Here is a 12,718-nt window from a genome sequence, read left to right as displayed (position 1 = left end):
GGCGTGCCAGGAGACTCTATGGAATGCTTTCTCAGCATCCAACGAGAGTATCTAATCAAAAATTTTTAACTGCATTTAGCCCAAGCAATACTTTGGGCCTAGTAGCAGTGTCTGCTAGTCAGCAGATTAACCCAGCTGTTAAGCAAGCTACACCACCTGTAGTTTGGACACTTAATTTTTTCAAAGGAAATGCTTCGGGCCCCCGGGACACTCAGTGAAGAGCATCGGGGAGGCACCGCAAGGCACAGGGGCTGGGACTGGCGGTAGGACGCCTTGCGGTGGACCGCCACGCTCGATCCTTATAAAAGCTTTTTAACTGCAGCAGCTTTAGTGGATGCTACTGGAGCTGGAATTACCGTGGCTGCTGGCATGAGACTTGCCCTCCAATAGATCCTTGTAAAAGGATTTAAAGTGTACTCATTCAAATTAGAGAGACAATTTAAATTAAAAAGATTAGACCTGCCTTCACCGCAGGGGAGCTCGCTCGACTCATCAGCGGACAGGCACCAGTATTGGGAGAGGGGGGCTGGACGTCAGGGTCCACCGCGGCTCTGGCACAAACACGGCGACACGGAGGTCGCACGGGCAGGAACAGACTGGCCGTGTCGGCTTCACACTTTTTTGGTTTTAGAAGGGCATGACATGCCTATATCTGTGTCTCCCCCTCCTTTTACTCCTCCACCTCTTTTCTTTTCGCATGACTATATGTACTTGTCACTTTTCCATGCGTTAATTGTGACTTCTGAGCAGTTTGTCAGCTTTTGGACACCTTTGAAGTGTTTTCTATGTGTTTTCTATGTGTTTCTATGTGTTTTTGTTTGCCTGCCATTGGTTTTAACGGTGTTCGAAGGTGTTCGACGAACAGTTCGACGAACAGTTCGGCGAACATATGGGTGTTCGACGAACCGAACTCGAACACTATGGGGGTGGCTGAACACTATTCTTAACCATAACTTGGACTTTACTTGGGGAAGAGGAATATGTACAATATTTACAGGCAGATATACTGGATAAGGCCCGACAGGTTATCATCTCCCTCACAGGCACTGGCAACATCTTCAGCCCTGGTTCCCTCTTTAAGTGAAGCATCTCTGTGACTCTAATCTCTAGCCCAAGAGAATCTTCTTCAATATCAACAGTGTATCCGGATCCTATATCTCTCCCACGTCTTAGCCTCGAGTCCTATCTTCCTCTGCTACCTGCAGACTGAAAGTGCCCCGGGTCCTCAATACCTCCGTTGAGTTTCTCCAGCCGGCTAACAGGACTCTTGCGTAGGGAGATCTTCACACTGGTGATCCCACTGTCTGAGGATACAGAGCTCCCGTCTACCCTAGCAGCCACTATATACTTAGGCTGCCCTGTACCGTTTACTGTCCCAACTATCACTTACTCATCACTTACTGCTTCTGGCAGCTAAGCAGAGATTTTCCTGATGTTCCCACCCTCTGTGGGCTGTCATCACACACCATTAATCCCTTCACTGTCTACAATACTGCTGGCAGACTCAACCTGGCATCTGCACTTGGGAAAGTGGCATCTTGTGGCTGGTTACAAGTACTGCTGCCCACAAGGAATTATGCCAGAAACAAGCTTTATAAACAATCGATGCTTGATCATGGCACTAAGTTCCCCCTCTACTCTAGTGACTGGACCACTGCAGCTAACCCCTTAGCTTGGCCTAACAACAGTGCAGAGAGGTGTAACTCCTGGAACATTCTCGTTTAACTACATCAGTGCCAAAAGGAAGGCTACATCCTTCCCCACTATTACACATACTCGCAAGTACTCGGTACTCTTCCGAGCATCTCTGTACTCGAGATGCTCGGAGCTCGCCGAGTACTTGCGAGATGCTCGGGCGGATGCTCGGGTCCCCTCCCTGCATGTTTGGTGCTCTTTAGAGCGCCAATCAACATGCAGGGATTACCTGCCACTCACTTTAATGTCGCAGCCATGTTGGTTGTGGCATTACAGTGATTGGCTGTTTTTCACAGCGCCATCAGGTCTATATCAGACCTGACGCCGCTGTGCTCGTCAGTCTACTCCGCAATCAGGCAGTCTAGGGAGAGGTGCTGCTGAGCTAGGGAGAGATTTGGTTGTGTATTAGGTAGTGTAGGGAGAAAACAAGTACATTACTCATATCCATCTCAACAAACAGTCCTTCTGAGGACTAATCCATCTGCAGAGATATCAGGCAGGCAGTGTATATAGGCAGGCAGTGTATATAGCAGACTGCAGTGCATATAGCACAAGAGGCTCCATTCCAGTTCTGCCTTCTGCTGCTGTTAGATATTTCTAGACAAAGGCCCAGGTCTCAGGGGCCAGGAATATTTTTTTTTTATCTTAATCCTCATTATTTGCTTAAAAAGCAATCCAGAGAACACCGTTTTTCTGCGCCATTTGCTTGTTGGCACTGCAAAATACATCCAGGTCCTTTCTATATTACAGCACTAAAAATCCAGCTATTTAAAACTGTGGTTTGTCCGTCACACGGATCACATATAATTGCGCTGAAAATACTGCCATTTTTGGCTTCCATTCAAATTTTTTTTAGTCAAAGTTTTTGACACCGGTTTGCTGTTCAAAATAGTTACCTACAGGCCAGGTATTTAAAACTGTTTCTCCATCACACAGTTTACATATAACTTTGCTCCAAATTCAGCCATCTGTAGTGAGTGTGGAAGATATTGTCCTCCATTTAAAATGGGCAAGGCGCGTGGCAAGGGACGGGGAACTGGACGTGATGGTGATGATGCATGTAGAGGCCGAGGGCCGTGGGCAAGCTAAAATTGTGCCACAACAAACACTCACATCTTCTCGCCCGACCTTCCTGTCCCAATTCCTAGGGGACTGCAGCACACCACTATTGAACCCAGAGCAGCGTTAAACGGTTGTTGGCTGGCTAGCGGATAATGCTTCCAGTCACTTAGCCACCTCCACCACCACACTGTCTTCCACACGGTCAAGTCTCAGTAACCGTGAGACTGGACCGCATATTCCTCACCCTGATCCTCTTTCCTCCCACCATGCCGAGTGTCCGGAAACAACTGATCCCACATTTGGACACTCTAAAGAGCTGTTCAATTTTCCATTTGTAGATTCAGGCCTCTTGCCCGGTCCACTTGAAGCGGGGCAAGAGGTGATCGCATGTAGCGATGTCCAAATATTTGAGCACACAAAGGCGACGGTGGGAAAGTGTCACAAGAGGTGGACGATGATGAGACACAATTGCCAGAAAGTCAGGAGGAGGACCAGGGTGAGGAAGTGGAAGACGAGGTGGTGGATGATATAGTAACTGACCCAACCTGGCAGGAGGACATGCAGAGCGAGGACAGCAGCGCACAGGGGGAGGGAGGCAGAGCACCACAACAGGCAGGAAGAAGCAGTGTGGTGGCTGCAGACAGAAGGCAGGCAACCGTTCCCCGTAAAACCAACACGAATGAAGTTGCCAGTACAACTGTTAGGTCTTCCCAAGTCTGGTTGTTTTTTAAAGACTCTGCCGATAACCCCAAAAAGGCCGTTTGCACCACCTGCTAGGCCAGCATAAGCAGGGTTGGCAAAACCAGCAGCCTGACCACCACCAGCATAATCAGGCACATGGCAGCAAAGCACCCAACTTTGTGGGCTGAACCCCAGGGTCCAGGAACAGTGTCTGCGGGTGGCACCAATGCTTCTTCTGCTGTTGTGCATGCAAGCCAATCCCCCTGTTCATGGTGTGAAGATGCCTCCTGCCCTGCATCTGTCGTTGCACACTCTCAAGTAGCAGCATCAGAAAGCACGTCCATGTCCTTGTCCCAGCGCAGCGTTCAGTTGTCCATACCCCAGTCCTTGGAACGCAAACGCAAATATGCAGCCAACAGTCCACAGGACACACTACTAAATTCCCACATTTCGCGACTGCTTACGCTCGAAATTTTGCATTTTAGGCTCGTGGAGATGGAAGCATTCCACAACCTGATGGCTGCGGCCGTCCCTCGGTACTCGGTCCCCAGCCGCCACTATTTCTCACCGTGTGCCGTCCCCCCATTACTCAAGCTCGTGTCCCAAAACATTAGCCGTGCCCTCAACAATGCAGTTACCAGGAAAGTCCACCTAACCACGGACACATGGACAAGTGCTTTTGGGCAGGGATGGTACATCTCGCTGACGGCACACTGGGTTAACATAGTGGAAGCCGGGACCCAGTTGGACCTTGGAACGGAACACATCCTCCCGACGCCAAGGATTGGGGACCCTAGGTCAATCAGGGTTGCCCCCACAGTCTACAGCTCCTGCACCTCATCCTCCTCAGCCTCCTCCTCCTCTTCAGCCTCCATCTACGAAATGACCACATCAGTCACAAGGTGGAAGCACTGCAGCAGTGCCTCGGCCAAGGGGCAACAGGCTGTACTGAAGCTAATATGCTTAGGTGACAAACTGCACAATGCTGAACAGTTGTGGACAGCTCTGAAATAGCAGACAGATGTGTGGCTCTCACCATTGAACCTACAGCCAAGCATGGTAGTGTGTGACAATGGCCGGAACCTGGTGGCAGCTCTGAGGCGAAGCGAGCTCACACACGTACCATGCCTTGCCCATGTGCTTAACCTCGTGGTTCAGCGGTTTCTCAAATCCTACCCAGAGCTGCCGGATCTGCTTGTTAAAGCACGCCCCCTGTGTGCCCATTTTAGAAAGTCACCTACAGTTTCCGCCGCCCTTGCCGTGTTTCAGCAGCGTTTGCAGCTTCCGGCTCACAGACTTGTGTGTGATATCCCCCACGTGTTAGAACTCTACACTGCAGATGTTGGGAAGGATTTGTGAACACAAGAGGGCAGTTGTTCAGTACCAGCATCAACAAGGCCGTCCGTATTCAATTCAGACTCCACACATAAGACCTCAGGAGTGGACATGGATGTCAGACATATGTACCATCCTCCAAAACTTCGAGGACTCCACCAAGATGGTGAGCGGCGATGATGCCATAATTAGCATCACCATCCCACTTCTCTGTCTTCTGAAATGCTCTCTGCTCACAATCAAAGAGGATGCATTGCAGGCGGAGCACAATGAGATGGAGCAAGGAACCATACAGGGTGATTACACACAGCCCAGCCTCATCTCATCTTAACGTGAATTGGTTGTCAATGAGGAAGAGGAGGAGGAGGAAGAACAGGAGCTAGTTTTATGCGCTATAGACGGTGCTACCTGCACAACTGTCATACCGTCTGTTCAGCGTGGATGGCCTGAAGAAAGAGAGGTGGCGTTGGAGAGAATGGTTAGTCATCCTCTTGGTGAGGACCCGGAAGTCTTGCCTGTTAGCAGTCTGGCACGCATGGCTGAGTTTATGTTACGCTGCCTTTCCCATGACCCTCGAGTTCTCAAAATTTTGGGTGACAGTCATTACTGGTTGGTGACACTTCTAGACCCACGCTACAAGGAGAACTTTATATCTCTTATTCCTGAGGCGGACAGGTCTACAAAAATGGGGCTGTACCAGAAGGCCCTTGTTGCGAAACTATTAAAAAAATTCTCATCTGAAAACGCTGGCGGCAGAGACACAATTTCAATTCAGCAGAGGCAGGGGAACACTGTCAAAGTTCTGGGAGAATTTTCTCAGCCACTCCCATCGCACAAGCCCTGAGGCACGGGGTTTTTAGTGCCGCTGGTGGAATTATAACTGATAAGTGCATCCGCCTGTTAACTGAAAATGCTGACAGGCTGACTCTTATAAAAATGAACAAGGGCTGGATTGGGCCAGACTTCTGAACACCACCGAATGATAGCAGCATAACATAAACTCAAATCCAGTGTCTTTTTTTGGGAGGTGTATTCCCATGCACCTCTTCACACCCACACATGGGTATACGCTTCCTGATTTTGGCTATTTGCTCTTGTGCTCCTCCTCCTCATCCTCCACCACCATATCACCAGGGTGACCGTGGTCCATGATGCAACACATACATAATTATTTTAAAGGGTGTTTATGATGCTCGTAAAAAATTTTTTTTAGACAGTATGTTTATGTATACCCCCCAGGGGTAAATGTTTGTCAGCCCATACATGGGCTGGGCTTTACAAGTATAGGAGACCTGCTCCTTTCTAATGGAAACATTTTATTATGAGGCCCTCCTCCACGTCTCTTCCAAGGGACATTGAAGTGCCTCCCAATTTTTGGCAGCCCTTGCATTCACTGCATAGGCAAACACAATGGGAGACCTCTTCCTAATAATGGGAACATTTTTTTTCCAGAGGCCCTCCTCTACGTCTCTTCCAAGGGGCATTGGAGTACCTCCAAATTTTTGGCAACCCTTGCATTCACTGCATAGGCAAACACAATGGGAGACCCACTTCCTAATAATGGGAACATTGCTTTCAGGAGGCCCTTTGACATCTATGTCTCTTCCAAGGGCCATTGGAGTGCCTCCAATTTTTGGCAACCCTTGCATTCACTGCATAGGCAAACATAATGGGAGACCCACTTCCTAATAATGGCAACATTGTTTTCAGAAGGCCCTCTGACCTCCATGTCTCTTCCAAGGGGCATTGGAGTGCCTCCAAATTTTTGGCAACCCTTGCATTCACTGCATAGGCAAACACAATGGGAGACCCATTTCCTAATAATGGGAACATTGTTTTCAGGAGGCCCTCTGACCTCCACATCTCTTCCAAGGGGCATTGGAGTACCTCCAAATTTTTGGCAATGCTTGCATTCACTGCATAGGCAAACACAGTGGGAGACCTACTTCCTAATAATGGGAACATTGTTTTCAGTAGGCCCTCCTCTAAGTCTCTTCAATGGGGTATTGGGGTGCGTCCAAATTTTCAAAGTGGTATTGGGCAGCAAATTTACCGCAGCCCTGCCACTTGCATATGCAGTAACAGTATAGGAGACCCACTATTTAGTAATGGGAACAATAAAGCATAGCCGGCTGATGGCTCTCTAAGAATAGTGAGGGCCGACTGCTGTCCCTTTAATAATAGTAAAGGCCACCTGATGCCCCTATAAAAATAGGCTTTGTGCCTTTCAGAGTCCCTCCATCATAAATGAAACATGATGTGTCTGATGATATCTCACACACCACATGGCAAGATAAGGTTGTAAAATGTTAAAATTACATTTCCTGGTGAATGCATTTGTCACGGTTGAAAGCAATGCAAAAGTGCAAAAATGCATCAAAAACGGTACGTGTGAACATAGCCCAAGGTGTGGAGGAGCATTTTTGTTTTTGGTTATTTATTTTGCTTTATATACAAGTCATTACCCTGGAAAGGATGTTCCTTAACATATTTCCCAGGAAAAGTGGCGTAATACCTTTGACCACGTTGTTGACAGAAGTGACCTGGGAGTCAGAAATGCTTCCAGGGGTCTTCCCCATGCTGTCCCCATGTCATTTGAGCACTGTTCCTGTCGATTTGGTCAATTTTTAGGCCCTCTGCAGACCGCCGGGGGAAGTGGCCTGAAAAATGCTCGAGTTTCCCATAGATTTACTTTGGGCTCGTTGCTCGGGTCGAGCACCTGAGTATTCCAATGTGCTCGACCCGAGCATCGATCACCCGAGCATTTTATCGCTTGCCCATCACTAGTAGAGAGTGTTCAAATGGAAGACTTATGTGCATTTGATCTTTAAAGACCATAGAAATGCATCCATAATAATACAGTAAATTAATTAGAAAAAACATTATGTGATGCCATTTCTCAATCTGTTTAATATTTACATTTACTTCTTCTAAGCAAGGGACAATCAAGTGGTGATGGGGGATGGCCACTAGTGAAACATGGAGTAGGGCCAATCCACCAGGATCACATTCAGCCGTGAGTTCAGAACATAAATACATAATACAGCAGTGTGCATGCACCTTTACCATGGGGGAAGTAGCTGACCTTTTTTTCTGGATAGAGCTCATTTTCAGCTGTGAACAGTACAGTAACCTCGGTCACTCCTGCTTACAAACAAGCACACATTTCTGAATGTTTGGTATAGATTTTTAGTAGTTTCCATATTTGTTAGTTCAGCTTTATGTAAAAGGTTATTTGGATGGTTAATCAGCTCAATATGCTGACACTGGAATGATGAATTCTACTTAGAGGTTGTTTGACTCTGTAAGTAAATGGAAAGCACAGATGTTTTCCTGACTTCTCCTCCTGGCAAGTGCACTGTAAGATGAGGATGGCTCGTTCCTGAGGACTTTAATTTGGTCTTTTGTTGTCTGCTGGGGAAGTTTATGTAAGATGGAAAGAAATACCTAATTGCAGGCCTATTCCATGTGACCTTGCCTGATGTTGGAAATGCACAGCAATGTCTTCAACCTGAAAAAATATGCTATGGTTATAGAAAAGGTAACTTGTATCTTACCTACGTATATCGTATTACTTACGGGATCTTACTTACATGTTGAAATCTGTAATATTAATACTGTTTAAAGGGTTTGCCCCATGTTCTGTCTTCAGGCGCGCACCACTCTCCTCTCACCCGACTTTCTACTTGCCAGTGGACAGTGCGATCTCCCTCTAAACAAACTCTCCTCTCCAATCCATTCTGAATACAGCAGCCAGGGTTGTATTTCTATTAGGCCACTTCACAGACGCCTCTTCCCTGTGCCAGTCATTGCACTGGTTACCCATTCACTACAGAATACAATACAAACTCATCTCTCTCACCCACAAAGCTCTCCACAGTTCTGCACCACACTATATCTCATCTCTTATTTCTATCTATCAACCATCCCGTGCCCTCCGTTCTGCAACTGATTTACGATTAAAATCCTCCTTAATCCGAACCTCACACCTCCTGTGCTGTTCCCTTAATATCTTTTTCATATAGTTCAATCTACTGTTCCATTGTAACCTGTTCATGCTTGTCTGCTGCCACCTGCTGACCAGAAGCTTTGTGTCACTCCCTCGCTCCTCCCTTTACATTTTTTCTAGAACGTGGGAGTGTCCTGAAGCTCTGTGTACTGCCTCACTTCCTGGCATCCATTTTAACTCCAGCCACCAGCGTGAGAAGTACACATTCCCCTTTGGGCTGCAGGAAGCAAAGTCTTTTGACCAGCAGCAGCTTCCGCAGCTCAGTAGCGGCTTCAGGAGTGAACACCCACAAGACAATTACAGTACTGGCTACTTGTATCATCTGCACTGTATCGTCTCACTGTCTTCGGGTATGTTCAAATAAACCACCACTGATTCATCTCTCTACGTCTACGTTTGACTCCATCCACCTGGAGCTGCACTCGGTCCTGCCTGCCTCGCTTCAAGGATAAGAAGGTAACACTTCTCACATCATAATTTTACTGCGCACCTTCAATCGCCTTAAGTGGGGACAGAACAGTCAAAAGACTACTTTAAGCCCAGCAAAAACAGTGCCTTAAGATCATTATCTGGCTACTGACTCCCTAAGAATCCAGCACCTCACTCTGGAATCTGCCCAGCAACATTGCTTGCCTGGGTAAGCCTAAGAGGAAGCCCTCACATCCATGCCAGAGGTTTCCCTCTGTCCATACCCTGCTATAAACTTGCAGTATATTATACCACATCGCTGTTGATCGCGAGACCAAAAAAACAAGCAAAAACCCACATTTCTCTACAAAACACCTTAGGAATCTTATCAGGGCGTCTTAACGAAGCTGCACCGCGATTTCCAGCCCCAAATTCCAAAGTTTAGTTTCTTAAAGAGACAGCACACCTTAAAGCAAAATGGCCGAAAAAGACCTTGCACAGTTCCCCACTGCTGAAACAGAGCAAATACAACCCGATACTGTCCACGATGAAGAGCAGGAAGCAGAAACCACGCTCCCAGCAGATCAAGTTGTTCGACAAAGACGCTCTGTCAAACCAACAATAAAGGCTATTGAGAACTATCGCAATACAAAAGACAAACTATGTGACAACTTTGAAGAACTATGGGAATGGGTCTCTTGCCACATGTCAAAACTTCAATCCTCTTCAGGCGACACTGCAGACTTACAAGCTGAAATTGAACGACTGAACACAGCTCAAGAAAAATACCAGAGGCTGTTTACGAGGTACACTACCTTTCTAAAAAGCTCCAATCTTGACGAAGCCCTTTCAGATCTGAGCAAGGCAGAATTGGTATACAGGGAAAGAGACTCCAAGGTACAAAACGTCAAAGATGAAGCAGAATACCGTATTTCTCACCAGCAAGAAACTAGATCTCACAGAACAACCTCATCTAGACACTCCTCTCGGTCATCAAGGGCATCATACTCAAGAAGCTTAGCCTTGAGTGACAGAATTCTAGAGGCCCGCATAAGAGCAGAACAATCCAAGGTGAGACGTTCCTTCACAGAAAGAGAAGCAGAAGCAGAGATCAAGAGAGCTGAAGCAGAGACTAAGAGGGTTGAAGCAGAGAATAAGAGGGCAGAAGCGAAGGCTCGGATAAAGGTTCTTCATTCACAGATGGAAGAGGAAGTTGCGTTAGCTGAAGTGAAGCTACTCGAGCAAGCGTTGAGCCAAGGTCCCGATCCAGTTTGCTCTCCACCACAGGAAATAGACAATCCGGTTGATCACACCAGAGACTATGTGCTGAATCAGTTACCTGAGTCAACCCCAGGCCACATCACCGTCCAAGCCAACAACACAGAGATCTCCAAGTCAGCTCCAGCGGCAGCACCAAAGCCTTCCACAGCACCTGAGCAAGTTAATGACAGTCACCAGGAGGTGCCTTCTCAAATGCAGTCACTACAGCAAGCTGGCTACCAAGCATTTCTTCATCCAACTCCACAGCTCGAGCAGCAGTCATCAGAATCTACAGAGGTTAAACCACAGCTCAACCCTGCCGCAACATCATTCTACCCGGAAACATCTCAACCTTTCACGCCAGGCAAGCCATACTCCCAAAGGACATCACAAGTTGTCGTGGCAGCAAGCAGTGAGAAATCCGATATGTCGGAGTTTGCCAGGTTCATGGTGAGCAGAGAGATAATCAACACCAGTCTTTCCAAATTTGATGATTGTGCAGAGAACTACAGGGCCTGGAAGGCAACCTTCAAGGCTGCAATCGCCAACCTCAGTCTCACCGCAGAACAGGAGCTTGACCTCATGATCAAATGGTTGGGTCCAGATTCTACAAACCGTATCAAGAACCTTAGAACTGTCTACGTGGGACAGGAGCAGGTCTCGCTGCTGCCTGGCAAAGACTGGAACGCACCTTTGGCAGTGCAGAAGCAATAGAAAAGGCCCTATTCAAGAGACTTCAAAACGTCCCAAAGATCAACCTCAAGGAAGTCCGCAAGCTTCCAGACCTAAGTGATTTGCTCATGGAGCTGGAGCTCGCCAAAAGAGACCCTCGTCTCTCCGGCCTGTGTTACCTGGATACAGCACATGGACTGAACCCAATCGCGATCAAGCTACCGTACAGTTTGCAGGAGAAGTGGGCAACATCAGTCACAAGGTACAAGAGAGTGCACAACGTCACCTTCCCTCCATTCATTCATTTCTGCAGGTTCATCAACAAGCAATCCCAGATGAGGAACGACCCCACCATCGACTTCCTACAGCTTAGCACTGCAACTTCAACTACACCATCATCGAAGTATGAAGGTGTCATACAGAAACGTAGAGACTTTGAGAACACTGTGAGTGTCAGAAAGACTAATCTCCCATCACCTGCAGTACCCACCGGTACACAGTACACTGCATCATCAGGAGACAAGTCCTTCAATCAGGAGTGTCCCATTCACAAGAAACCTCACTCACTGAGCAAGTGCAGAGGGTTCAGGTCCAAGGCCCTTCAGGAGCGCAAGAAAGTCCTCACAGAGCTTGGGGTATGTTTCAGATGCTGCGCTTCAGTGGAGCATATGGCCAAAGACTGTGAAGCTGTCATCAAGTGTGAGGAGTGTAATAGCAAAGAACACACCTCAGCTATGCACCCAACCCCGCTCGCCAGAGATTCACCGACTGCAGTCTTCGCCATCGCTCCCACTCCAAGTCATGGCGGCGAGCCCCAGAATCAGTCTAATACCGCCACAGCCGTCTCATGCACATGCTCTGAGGTATGTGGTGAGGGTCAAAGGGAGAAGTGTTGTGCCCGAATATGCCTAATCAAGGTCTATCCGGAAGGGCTTCCAGAAAAGGCAGTGAAGATGTATGCCATAATAGACGACCAAAGCAACTGGTCCTTAGCAGGACCCAAGTTCTTTGAAGCCTTTGGAATTAAAGGTCCATCAGAACCCTACACCTTAAATACCTGTTCAGGCCGTATAGAGACCAGTGGCAGGAGAGCGCGGGGATTCATTGCTTCTCCTATCAATGGAGATACCGAAATACCCCTACCAACTCTTATTGAATGCGACCAAATACCTAATTACAAGGACGAGATTCCTACTCCCAAAGCTGCACTTCACCAACCACACCTAAGGCACCTGGCCAGTGTTATTCCTCCTATGGATGTCAACGCCGAGGTTCTGATCCTGCTCGGTAGAGACAATCTAAGGGTACACAAGGTGCGTCAACAGTGTAATGGACCTGACTATGCACCATACGCCCAGAGACTGGACTTAGGATGGGTAGTCATAGGAAATGTATGTGCAAATCGTTCAGAGATTAATTCCTTCAAGACTTACGTGCGTGGAGATGGACGCACTACCTTTATCAAGCTATGTCCTCATCATTATGGGGTGAAAGAGATGTTTCCAGGCTCCACACAGACAACTGGCATTGCTTCTCTATGTATCAGAAACTTGGGAAGATCAGTCTTCCACACAACCTAGGACGACGACAAGGTAG

This window comes from Phyllobates terribilis, unplaced genomic scaffold (genome assembly GCF_046119375.1).
Source record: "Phyllobates terribilis strain yellow unplaced genomic scaffold, ASM4611937v1 Scaffold_3__8_contigs__length_932513732, whole genome shotgun sequence".
Lineage (NCBI taxonomy): Eukaryota > Metazoa > Chordata > Amphibia > Anura > Dendrobatidae > Phyllobates > Phyllobates terribilis.
This window is presented reverse-complemented; position numbering follows the sequence as displayed.